At 42.6% G+C, this 13,170-nt stretch overlaps 1 protein-coding gene across 3 annotated transcripts in view; it reads right to left on the bottom strand.

Moving 5' to 3' along the window:
• Positions 1-13,170, bottom strand: part of GOLIM4 (golgi integral membrane protein 4) — a 2,181,480-nt gene that overhangs the window by 1,703,121 nt on the left and 465,189 nt on the right. The gene's annotated exons all lie outside the window — the stretch shown is intronic.

The raw sequence follows: 13,170 nt of genomic DNA, 5'->3' as shown, positions 1-13,170 counted from the left end.
CTTTGCCTCCCCCCAAATGAACAGTCCATCCTTGTCTGTGCCATAACAGTAACTCAGCTTTGCTCCCGCACCCAAAACAACAGGCAAATGACCCATTTTGTTAATAAGCCATCTCTTGTGATACTAAAATGTTATCAAAGGACCTGTCCCTAGAACATATGTACACTTTACCACACATCATTCCATTTTCATGCATTGGCAATCATGTATATCTCTGAAATGGCTTGACAAACATGCCCATGCCATCAGTACACTTTTAACTAATGCATACATATAAAAGTGTAAAAGCTTTTGCTCCAGATCTTTCTCAAATACATTCCAGAATATGCAGTATGTAGGTGCAAAACAGAAGCATACTTTCTGAAGTTCAGTACTCCTCCGTACTGATATATCCTGAAGAAAAAGGGGTTTACAGTCTTTCAAACTTGTACAACTGTCCTCGCCATCAGTCTGCCTAGCTGCACAGTTGCATTTTTATATGGTGTAGACTCAGGGCTGTTAGCACAGTGAAGATACAAATGAGGTGTGAACTCATTAGAACTGGTGAATTCCAAAAACATTGGCTCCGTGTAGGAGATGTAAACATAGTGCAGGCACTCCCTCAGTCTGTTTTAATGGATTGCAACTGTGAATGATTAGTGGTTGGCAAAAGGAAAACACAACAGCAATGCAGGCTGACTTATTTCCACTGGGTGTGTGAGGTTAGATCTACAAAGTGTTATATGTAAGGGTGGAAATTAAGTAAGTAGCACACAAGTCACAGGTTGCGTTCCTTAAAATCCAACCTGCCTTTCATTTGTTGGCAAATGCAAATGATATTATTTCTACTTAATATCTCAACACATTTTAATACCACTGACACAGAATTTTAATACTACTGACACAGAATGCCTTACACACTGCATGTCTCAGATTACTGCTCAGATAAAAGAAGAATGGCCAACAAACACAGAAATGCAAGGCAGAGTTGTACATGTGCAAGCAATAATTAAAACAGGATGTGCAATCACTAGGTACACTGCATCCAAAACTAATACATGTATAAACAACACTTGTATGGTTTGATATCAGTGTAGATGCTGTTGCAGTTGGTTGTGTGTATACTGATTTAAGTTCTTTGATGCAAAACTGTTTGTGTAGCAAAGACGGATATGCTACAAGTTATGCATTCTGTGTTCTGAAGGTGCATTGGCGTTAGAGCTGTAATCCAGACCTATGTAGAAATATCTCATGTATACTAAGATTTTCTAGTGTGTACATCACAGATTGCTTTTCCTCATTTCAAGTACCTATTCCTTTTTTACTTTTCTTTATTTTTTTTTGGGGGGGGGGCACTGTTTGCATGATGTGCCGATTAGTGCAAACTACACAACTGGGCAGACAAGACCCAGACAGTCAAAATAGAAACTGGATGCATTCAATTAATACTATTAGGCTCTGCGCAAACCCACTAAGTCACACTGCACAGCGGTCAACACTGAGACCTTAAGAATGATTAGCAAAATAGGGAATGTTATTTAACTAGTCGTGTGGCAGCAAGTGTTAAGTGTACAGATGGTCCTGGGTTCTAGTACAGGGTGTGCAACCTTTGTTTTACTTTTGTGGCATTGCAGTTTATAGCAATGAACTGCAACATAGACACGTGTTTTCTCAACCTTCTTGTGGCAACAGGTGTAAGTGTAGGACTGGCATACACATAGTCCTAGGTATGAATACAGCATATTCCATACACTTTTACTGCTGCTCCACTTCCCATTACAGTTACTCTCACTTATAACACTTGACATGGTGCAGCAGATATTAATTATATGTATGTGAGCTGAGCCACTGGGATTGTGTCATTTATGTATTCATTTATCCATGTAGTATCACATTTATTCTCAAATGTATGACTGTGGGTGCATTGTGTACTATATTCCTGCTATCTGGACTGCCATGACCTTCAAATTTGTCTAACACACATACACAACTAATAAAATCAAAGTTCCAGATAATAAACTGCCTCTCAAGATAAAATAAACTGACCAATAAAACAACATCAGAAGGCACAAAAACGACTATAGTAAGAACCGTTTATTAAATAAGCATTTTCACATCTAAATACGACGCTTCTTCAGATTTCAATGAAAACAGTAAACAAATCATTCATTTAAATATGAAGCAGGTATTTAAAACATCCAATAGCAAAGAAGAATTCATTGCAACCTTAATAGTATACGATAATATCACTATATTGTTAAAGTCAAATGAACCTTCATTTAAAAACTAACTAAAATATCCTGCAACAAAATAAATCATATTATAGCTAAAACATCAACATACAACATGTAACTCTTAATACTATAATAGTACCTACAAGATAAAGAATAAAAATGAAATATAAAAATATCTATAACTAAGGCTATCTATTCAATGTTCTATCCACAAAAAATGGCTTAATAGAGACTCTGTCATTTAAGCTATACGACTTGTCAACTCGAAATCCAGTAATCCATTTAATTTCTAATTTTTCTGTAATGTTTTTAATGTTACCTAAGCGAAGACCTCTAGAAATCAATTCAAGTGCTAAGAAGCAATGCTTGAGAGGTGGTTAACCCCTTGCTAAAAAAAATGCCTGGCTAGGGCATTGGTCTCATCCTCCTTGTTTATAGCATATACATGTTCCCTAATACGTTCTCTCAAGGTTCGATTCATTTTCCCTACATAGAAGACAGGACACTTAGCACAATATTCTAAATATACTAGATCCCTGGTTCTATAATCAGCATAATATCGGAACTAATATATTCTTTCTGTGGTTGGATGAATACATTTATTGCTGTTCCTAATATATCAGCAAAAGTTGCATCTTCTGCAACCAAAAGTACCAACTCTTTGGTTCATTTTATATTGCTTCCTATTATTCTCATAACATAAGAGCCTTTTCAGTGATTTATTGTTCCTAAAAGCAAAACTGGGTGTTTCACCATCTAATCCCCTAAGCTTATCATCAGCCATTAATATCCACCAGCTCACAGCACTATGGAAATGTTTATATTATGCTGTATTGCTGCTGTTTACTGTCCATTTCCTGTCTATGACATGAAATTACATGTGCAACAAACTGATGGTCCTATCCAACAATATGTCATGCATTTACAATGCATCCATCCATCTGTTGCCACCCCCAAGCACTGCAATCCTGGTGTTTGAGTATTTTTTCCACACATATATCAACCACTATACAAACTGTAATATCAACAGTCATGTGCTACACAATGCACATCAACCTGGTAACATGCAGAACTGCAACTATTGACCCATATGCCTAAAAACACTAACCTGCAAGGCTAAGGAAGGAATCAGCATGGACCATATCCACAAGGACACAAGTGATCTTCAACACACTTGACCCTAACAATTTTGTTTTTGTCAAGGGTAGATCTTGCTTAATGAATCTTGTGGACTTCTTGGATACTGACCCCACAGACCTGGATGATGGATAACAGGACATACTGCCTATACCACCTATATTGACTTATCCAAGGCCTCTGACACTGTCCCCCCATTCATGTGTCATACTGAAGATCTCCCACGTGAGAATTAAGCCACAAAGTAGTACAGGGATAGGCAACTGACTCACTTGACATAACATACATTCTCAAAGTTGGGGACTGCAACTCCACCAGTAGTCAATTACCATTAGAATACTATAAGGGTCTGTGCTGGGCCCTCAGCTATTTGCAAACTACTTCCCTGAAGTGCAGGCCATGGTAGATGGCTTGTGGTTTACCAAGTTTGCAGATGACTGGTAACTGGATGCACTAATACAAAGTCTCCCAATAATGGTAATATATTACAGAAGGAGCTGACGCACACAAATGATTGCTGCCAAACTTACAAACTGAATCTTAAAGTATACAATTGCTCATTGTCCCCTTTAGCAATGAAGTACCCCTGTTAATTATGATATACACAGCACCCCTCAAAGCTCAAACACAGTGTTGTCAGACTTGAGAACAGATGTTGATAGCAATCTACACTTTCATCACTATGTAGCCACACTGGTGACACAGACATTCTGCACTGTGCACATCATACATACTGACATCACATCTAAGACCAGAGTGGTCATACATCTACCCTGATCAGACCACTAATTGAATACAGTGATCCCTTCTGACTGTATCTCACCAGACACCTGCAGTAATTGGGTTGTGCCTGGAAGACTCCAGGGCCTCTAAACATGACTTACATGGAAAGACTGAAAGACCTGTCAGTGCACTTAGTATCATGCAGGCTGCTGAGATTTGACCTATGCTTGCCCTGCACACCAGTCTCGGACCCTGCCCCATTAGAAATACTGCACATCTACAAATCAAATGGGACAAGAATAACTTGCACCATGGTTCTCAAACTAGCCTGTGACAAACAGAACATTCAGGGGAGACAGCTACATCCCTCTATGACAACTCACACTCCACTGTAATAGGCTCACACTGCATGTGAATCAGGGCTTCTCAAGGACCCTGTTCAAGCGCAACCTTAACTACTGGTTGGATGACTGTAAAGTCACCTCTAGGGTAGCCCCTACATTCTTTATAGACAGGGCCAGTTGGTGCTGCTCACAAAATTGCTCCGCTAACAATAACCATCCAACTATGTTCAATAAGGGTGCATGTGTTTTTACACACACTGCAGGGTCATTAGCTAGTAGTCTCCTATGTACATATGAAGCTGTGAGCCTATGCAGGTCTCCAAACATTTTGGCTGCCATATGACCTGCTGATATCTTCGATTATAAGTTGACCTGCAACCATGTAAAAATCGGACTTGTGCTGTGGCGCTTGCGTAAAGTGCTGAGTTCTGTAGTCTGCGTATTAGGTAGGGGTTCTCTTCTCACTGCAGTTAAGTGTGTGTGTGTGTGTGTGTGTGTGTGTGTGTGTGTGTGTGTGTGTGTGTGTGTGAGTGAGTGAACGTGTGTGAGCATGTGTTTGTGCACTTGCTTAACAGTAGAGAGAGCATTTTACAACAGCATATGGAAAGTACAGTTGTGTACACTTACCATAAATGTAGATGTTCAAGTGTATTCACTGTTGCAGTCATCACACTTGGGTTATCTGCCTGCAGGTAGCCCTCAGTCGGCCCAAATACCAGAGACTTGGGATTTCTGCGTCGGATGCTGTCACCTCTTCCATGATGTCAGGTCGTCAGGGGTATAAAACATGCAGCTGATGCCATTACATCAGTTTTTCTTGCTACAGATGTCAGAAGCCCCCAAATAGGAAGCCATTACATGGTGTGGAACACCTCCAGTAAAACGTAAATACCATAGCTATAAGATATGGCCAAAATGAGGATAGGTAGAAAGCATAGAAGAGGCAGGGGGCTGGAGGGAAGGTAACCAGGACTGCAACAGTGAATACACTCGAACATCTATATTTATGGTAAGTGTACACAACTGTACTATGTTTTTCGTGTTTCACTGTTGCAGTCATCACACTTGGGTTGATTCCCAAAGCTGAGGAAGGGTGGAGGCAGTCAAGTAATAGTAGGGCTGGCTAGCAGGCCTTGTAAGACTGCTGTGACAAATCCAGCTCTGGATTTAGAAAAGACAGGTAAGTGGTAATGCTTGGTGAAGGTGTGTACAGAACTCCAGGTTGCAGCTTCCAGGATGTCCCTGGTAGGGACTCCCCTGAGAAATGCTGTAGAGGTTGAGGTAGCCCTAGTGGAATTAGTTCTGATCCCTGTGGGGTGGATTTTCCATGGTGTTTGTAGCAGAAATGGATGCAGTGTCCTATCCATTTGGAAATGGTTTGCTTTGAAATGGCCTTGCCCTCTGCCCCTGTAGCAAAGTTGACTTGCAGCTGGTCAGATTTTCTGAAAGGCTTATTCCTGTCAAGGTAGAACCTGAGTTGTCTATGTACGTCCAAAGAGTGCAGGATCCTTTACCCGTTATTCTGACGATTAGGGAAAAAGGATGGAAAATGGATGGATTGGTTTAGAGCCACACTGGATACCACCTTGGGCATAAAAAAGTGGGTTGGTCCTAAGGGAAACCCTGTCAGCATGGAAAATAATGAAGGGTTCCACAGCCATTAGTGCCTGTAACTCAGACACTCTTCTTGCTAAAGTGATGGCTAGAAGTAAGGTCGTTTTCCAAGAAAGGAATTTTAACTGTGATGTAGCAGCAGGCTCAAAAGGGGGAAGCGTGAGCTTCTCTAGTACAATGTTAAGGTCCCAGGCAGGGGTGGGAGCTCTCCTCGGGGGTCTTAAATTGTTAGCTACTCTCAGGAACTGTTTGACCAGAGGGTGAGAAAAGAGAGGTGGCTCAGTATTATAATGAGCTGAGATGGTCAAGGCATGAATCTTAATAGAAGAGAAGGATAGGCCCTTTGTGGAGCAGCTCTGCTAGGTAATGTAGGATTTGAGGTAAGGTGGGCAAGGCTGTGTCCTTTCCTTGAGACTGGTTCCAAGAACAGTATCTTTTCCATTTTTCTGAATAGGATTTCCTAGTACTAGGCCTTCTGGCCTCAAGGATGACGTCCAGCACCAGTTTGCTGAGGGTTGCTGGGGGTGTACTCAGGGAATAAGCCAGGCTGCAAGGTTCAGGGTTTGCAGCTGAGGATGCAAAATCTGTCTCTCCTGCTGGGACAGCAGGGAGGGGGTCTGATATAGGTGCCAGGGTGGCACTGCTGCCAGACTGCGTAGGAGTGAGTACCAGTGCTGATGGGGACAGCCCGGTGCAATAAGGATTGTCCTTGGTTTTTCCTGTTTAATCTTGAATAGTACTTTTGAGAGGAGGGGTCCTGTTTAATCTTGAATAGTACTTTTGAGAGGAGGGGCAGAGAGGGAAAGGCATAAATTGAGAGGTTTCCCCATGTAAAGGATAGGGCCATCCACGTTCCATGTTTGGCTGTGGGGATTTCTGGTACAAAATTTGCTCAATTGATGGTTTTGGGGAGGCAAAGAGGTCCACCTCTGGTGTCCCCCACCTGTGGGTAAGAAGTGTGAATGAGTTGGGTTCCAGTTTCCACTCGTGGGTCCAGTAGATTTCTGCTGAAGTCATCTGCCAGTGAATTTTGTTTGCCTGGCAGGAATTGAGCTTGCCGGTGCACTTGGTTGCTCAAGGCTGTGTTCCACAGGGCCATGGCTAACCTGCAGAGTGGGTAGGAATGAGTTCCCCCCTGCTTGTTTATGTACCACATAACTGTGGTGTTGTCTGTCTTTATCAAGAGTTGTCCTGGAAGGATAAGTTATTTGAAGGCTGTCACAGCATTCTACACAGCTAACATTTCTTTTTGATTGATATGTAGTTGAATTTGTCCTGGGCTCCATTTGCCTTAAATGCATTTGCCAGCCATGTGAGCCCTCCATGCATAGGCTGATGCATCTGTTGTCAGAGTTTGGGCGGCAAGGGTTTGAGTGAAAGGGAGTCCTTTGTTGTGGTTGCAAGCCTCTGCCCACCAAAGGAACTCTGCCCTTTGACAAGGAATTATAGGAATAATTTTTTCCAGGTCCTGAGAATGCTGGCACCAGAGACTTTTTAAATACCATTGAAGTTTCCTCATATGCAGTCTTGCATATGGAATTAGTAGAATGCATGAGGTCATGAACCCTAGGGCTTGCAGTATTTTTCTTGCAGACAGCTGGGTCCTGGTGGCCATTAGTTTGAAGTAGTTTTTCTGGAGTAAGGAATGCCATCTGGGAAGTTGTGTTCAAGCTTGCTCCCAGGAATACAATCTTTTGGCTGGGCAACAGATGTGATTTCTTTTCATTGATGGTGTACCCCAAAGTTAGAAGTCTCTTTACAAATGGCAGGTGCTGAAGTAGCAATTCCTGACAGTCCACCTGAATCAGGCAATCGTCCAAGTATGGATAAATTTGAATTTTTCTCTGCCTGCAGTATGCAATGGCTGGAGTCAGGCACTTTGTGAATACCATGGGTGCAGTAGATAAGCCAAAGGGAAGTGCAGAGAACTGACAGTGCATAGAGCCTGTCCTGAAACGTAGATATTTCCTGCAATATTCCCTTTATGGGGATGTGCAGATAGGCTTCTTTTAGTTCTAGGGTGACTAGCCAGGAGTCCTTGGCTAGCATAGGAAGCAGCTGTTGTAGTATATTTTGAATTTTGGGACCACCAAGAAGGTTTTGAGAATAGACGGGTCCAGGATAGGGTGCCAAGAGCCCTCTTTTCTGGGCACCAGGAACAGTCTGGAGTAGAAACCCTGTCCTCTTTGCTCTATTGGAACAGGTTGAATAGCCCTGATACTGAGAAGAGAAAGTACTTGCTTTTGAGCCTCTGCCCACTGGTTTGGAGAAAGGTCTGGCAACCCACTTGGGGTTGGCAGTGAGTGTAAGTAGAATCTGTATCCCTGGGATACAATGTTTAGGACCCATCGGTCCTGGGTAATGGACATCCAGTTTTTTGCATGCAGGGTGAGTTTTCCTCCTAGGGGTGCAAGTACGTGGGCATGGCTGGGAAGGATGATAAGACAAGTCATTGTAAATTTTTTCCATAAGGGGTGGCTTACCACTCCTTGTTTTTGAGGGGGAGCACTCCATTGTTTACATCTCTGTGTACCCTGAGACAGTAGCCTTGGTAGTCTGTTGCCCATGGGTTTGGACTGAAAAGACCTGGTAGGGACTATAAAGGACCAGTTTTTTTGAAGGCCAATGCCTACTGAATTTAGGTGGCTGTACCTGTAAGAAATCATTAACAGTTTGCATAGATTTAGCTTTTTCCTCCATCTTTTTTAAGAACGTCTGCTGCTTTTGTGCCAAGCAAACGTTCCTGGTTTAATGGAACATCTAGTAATTTTGCTTTGACATGGTCTGGCAAGATTTGTTCCTTCAGCCAGGCATGCCTTCTCAGTACAGACCCAGTGACAGCAGCCCTGCAAGATGCTTCTAAGGCATCAAAACCACACTGCAAAGTATGTTTACTGACTTGGTTTGCAGAATGCATTAACTCTTGCAAATCTTTATTTTCTGCAAAATCTGGAAGCAACAACATTTTTTGTTTAATTAGTTCCGTAATATGCTGTTGGTACTTCAACATGTGAAACTGGGAATACAAAGCCCTGATGGCAAGAGTTGCAGAGGTATATATCTTCTTGCAACATCTGTCCAAAGCCCTCAAATCCCTGTCTGAAGGGGTAGGATTTTTGGCTGTAGTAGCTTTAATACCTTTAGGTCCCTGGGAAATGGTCTCTGGATCCGCAGTGGGATTCTTGAAGAGAAATTTGTGAGCGCCAGGTACCCTGTAGTATCTGTCAGGCTTTCTAGGAGCTGGTGGTAAAATATCAGGAGTAAGACTGGATTCCATGAAAACATCATCTACAATATCCAGGACAGGGTTACAGCAAGAGACCTGTGCTGAGGCAAGTCTAAAAAGTCTCTTTTTTGGACTGTGGGTAGTCCTGGCATTCCCAGCGGAAATGCTCTGTTAAGATATGCAAGGTTTCACCAAAAGAAAAGTCCTTTGGAGGGAAGGCAGAGGGAATGGAATCCTCTGCATCTGAATCCTCATAGGTAGATCAGAAGGGAAATCAATTCTTTGTCTTTTAGAGGGGGAAGGCTGGCTTCCCCTAATTAGAGTTATAAGGTCTTCAGCCATTCTAAGCATTTGTTTCTGTAGCATGGGAGCTTGAGCATTCACTTTGGTCATCAGTTTTCTAGGGGTAATGCAAACTCTGGGCCTGAGAAACTTGGTCATTTTAGTCTGAAACAAAGTAGTCGGTTTAATACGAACATCGGAAGGTTGGAATACACCCTCAGAAGCCTGTGCCTGCACAGCAGCTCTGGACCCATCCAAGGTAGAGACAGCCGCAGGTTCCATAATCGAAGAAGCATCTTGCGGCATACCGGACTCCGAATGGGTCTCAGCAGAGGCCTGCAAATCTGTAGAAGCGGGAATCAGGGACTGGAAAAGCTCCTCACTGAGTACTGGCGGACTGGTGACTAGCTTAACGAAAGCGTTGTCAGCAGTTTTGGACCTATACGGTCTGTATCTGTCTTTATCCTTACGTTTTTATGGAAGATCGGTAGTTGGATGGCTTACTAAAGCATTCCATTTGGAATACGAAGAACGAGAGCGAAAGAATTTAGCAACAAAGATACCCCGACAACGAATAGTTTGGGCATTAAACAAGGCACAAAACTGACAGCGAGGGATGTCGTGGTCTGGGCCTAAACAGGTGATGCAGTAAGAATGAAAATCTCTGTGAGGTACTTGCTTTCCACAGGCAAGACAATTGTTAACTTTTTCTGACATTGGTTAGAGCAAGAAAAAAGAATCCCCAACAGGGTACTTAGCTTTAGAAGACTTCAGGTTTGAAACTAGAAAAATGAAAATTTCAGGTAGTGGCCGACTGGCACTTGCGAACTGCTTCTGCTTCGGGCTCCCGCACGGCAAGAAAAGTTGATGTAATGGCGTTGGTTCCATGTTTTATACCCCTGACGTCATGGAAGTGGCGACAGCATCCAACGCAGAAATCCCAAGACTCTGGCATTCGGGCCGACTGAGGGCTACCTGCAGGCATATAACCCAAGTGTGATGACTGCAACAGTGAAACACGAAGAACATCAATGTTTTTACTATCTTCTTCTCAACAGAACTGATTTACGGATGTGCACTATACACATCAGGGCAGGGTCAGAGATGTTCTGCAGTCCAGGCACAAGTCACCTCTTCCTTTCCAATACAGATTTCAGGAACAAGGGTTTCAGTATATCCATGTACATCATAACATTGTTTGTACGACCTGCATTTTCTTGGTGTGAAACCCCCACAGTCTGTCCACCTGCTGCATTTGTCTGGTGAGGTACAGGCAAAAGGAAACATTATATTAGTGTTTAGATGAGGTTTGAGTACAGTGCTATTGCATCATCCTCCGATCTGGATACAATGGCCTGACTGCTGAGGTGCACAGCATAGCTTTTCCATACCACTATGGATACTTGGTTGCAGTTCAGCTTCCTAAGTGTGTTCTCAAATCCTGCACCACTGGTTTCAGCATGGGGGGGTGTTGTCAATGGAGTATTTAACAGGAAATTCCACTTTGCAAAAGGCACAAATACTGACACATTCTGTACCTATTAGTAGATCGTGTGGCTTTGGCACCAATCATTTGTGTGTGTTAGCCCCTCTTGTACTATAGTCACATCATTGGTGAACTCAATGATTGCAACCAATATGAATGAATCAGCAAACTTGGTGTGCTACAGGTTCTATTTTGTAGTCTGGACTGTTGAGAAATAAATTCCAAACAGTACAGGGCCCAGCACAGATCCTTGGGGCACACCAGTGGTGACAACTGCAATGGTAGGGGCTGACTCACCAAATTTCACAGTATGTGCTCTGTCGGCGAGGACATTGGTTAACCATCTAGTAACATAACTGTTAATCCCCAGCTGGTAGAGTTTGTCAATGATACCCAAGTAGGGGGACTGTGTCCAAGCCCTAGATGAGATCAAGACAGGCAGTATGCACTGTGTTACCTTCATGAAGGCATACCACACAGAAACAATGGGCTGTGACAACATCACAGATCACCTATAGTGCAACTCAGAACATAAGCCTACCTGACATGGTGTGATACACACTTCAACACACCCTCCAGATGGACTACTCCTGTAGAAGGGTGTACATTGACATGCATCCATCTGAGTGGGCTGGGGACAGCTACTGATGCATGCATGTATAGATACATCCTGACTCCTGTTCTGTGAGGTAGACCAATATGTCATCATGAACCTTCTCTAAATGGACACTAGTAATATCTCTGCTGTGTGCAATGGACATGTGTGAATTTTTGATGCTACAGCTATGTCTGCTACATCTGTCAGATGTCCTTAAAAAGCATCATCCTGTGGAACTTGAAGAGGCCAAGGCAGTCGATGTGAGTCCGGACTAAGGTATTCACTCCACAATGACAGATGTGTCCATCAACACCTATTTCACCAAGTGGGTAGAACAGTGGATCACATACGTGGCATCTAAGTATGTAGAAATGTGTGACGTGACCTCTATCTTGTGTCCATTTATCAAGTGTGTACATCAGGGCTGTCTGCTAGGCACTTTCCAGTCCATGACTGAAATCACACATGTCAAGGATGACATACAAATGCTGTGTCCCTACAGCTGTGGACAATCATTGACTCCAACTATGATACTGGCATAATGCAGACAGTATCAATACACATTAAATATTGCTGCCACAGCCATGACAACACATGAGAAAAAAAAAGCATGGTGGGATTTGTTTCATTATGCAAACAAATGCACAAACCAAGGAACGTGTAGACATCACACCCTATCAGCAGACCAGCTATTATGTGGTCTGTGTGCTGTAAGGTATGTGGAATGTCCACCAGTATGTATGCATGGTGGTGACTACTCTCTTGTATGTAACACAACTACTGATATTGCCCATGAGTGTGCGCAATGGTTTTCCTGTTGGCCGTGAACCTGTATCTGTGTCCTACTTGTTAGAAGCCTCTGCTGACAATTCAGGTAAATCAATTTGCACAGCTTCACAATATGCACCCACCCCCAATTGTATTTAACATCCATTTCACTTGTCCTCTCCATTATTCATGTCTGGATAGTTGTATCACACAGACAACATTCACTGTTATGTCACCTTGTGTGAGAGTCGCATCATATACATTTGTCACTGTGCAGTCTGTACTGTGCCATGTGGAGATGTGATTAGTGTTCCTGCTCCAAATATCTTCCTTTTACATTTACTCGTACAGTACACTACAATGCTTCACCTGTCCTCCTTCCCAGTGTTCATCCCTAAACTTCATCTGTGCATCCCTATTCAATAAACACACTTTCCATGACGGTTTCTTATAAATAGCAGTCCATGTATCCTTACAGATCATTCAGACTGCCTGGAATGGGATTCCACAATACTCAGCACCATATACACTGTCCTGTCTCATGCCTGCAACATGTACAGTGGATATAAAAAGTGTACACACCTCTGTTAAAATGCCAGGTTTTTGTGATATAAAAAAATGAGAACACAATAAATCATTTCAAAACTATTCCCACCTTTAATGTGACCTATAACCTGTACAATTCAATTGAAAAACAAACAAATTTGTTAGGGGAAAAATATAAAAAAAATAAAAAAGTACAATAAGCTGGTTGCATAAGTGTGCACACCCTTAAACTA

Source organism: Protopterus annectens, chromosome 4.part1 (genome assembly GCF_019279795.1).
Source record: "Protopterus annectens isolate FY-2018-M chromosome 4.part1, PAN1.0, whole genome shotgun sequence".
Lineage (NCBI taxonomy): Eukaryota > Metazoa > Chordata > Ceratodontiformes > Protopteridae > Protopterus > Protopterus annectens.
The sequence above is the reverse complement of the archived record's forward strand: the minus strand, read 5'-3'. Positions and strand labels throughout refer to the sequence as shown.